This window comes from Olea europaea, chromosome 11, assembly GCF_002742605.1.
Source record: "Olea europaea var. sylvestris chromosome 11, O_europaea_v1, whole genome shotgun sequence".
In the NCBI taxonomy this organism is placed as follows: domain Eukaryota; kingdom Viridiplantae; phylum Streptophyta; class Magnoliopsida; order Lamiales; family Oleaceae; genus Olea; species Olea europaea.
Window position 1 is genome coordinate 18,069,664 of NC_036247.1, and position 235 is coordinate 18,069,898.

Sequence of the window (235 nt, forward strand, 5' to 3'; positions counted from 1 at the left end):
AAAATCACCGTTTGAAGATCCTTTTGAGAGAGTTTCCGCAACATATCCCCAAGCCAATGGACAACTGGAAGTGTCAATAAAACACTGAAGAACATCATGAAAAGGAAGCTGGGTATGGCGATGAGATTATGGGCGGACGAGTTACCACAAATCTTATGGGCATACTGAACAACTACAAAAATTGTCGTTAGAGAAACCCCATTTTCCCTAGCTTTTGGGATGGAGGCCATGGTAC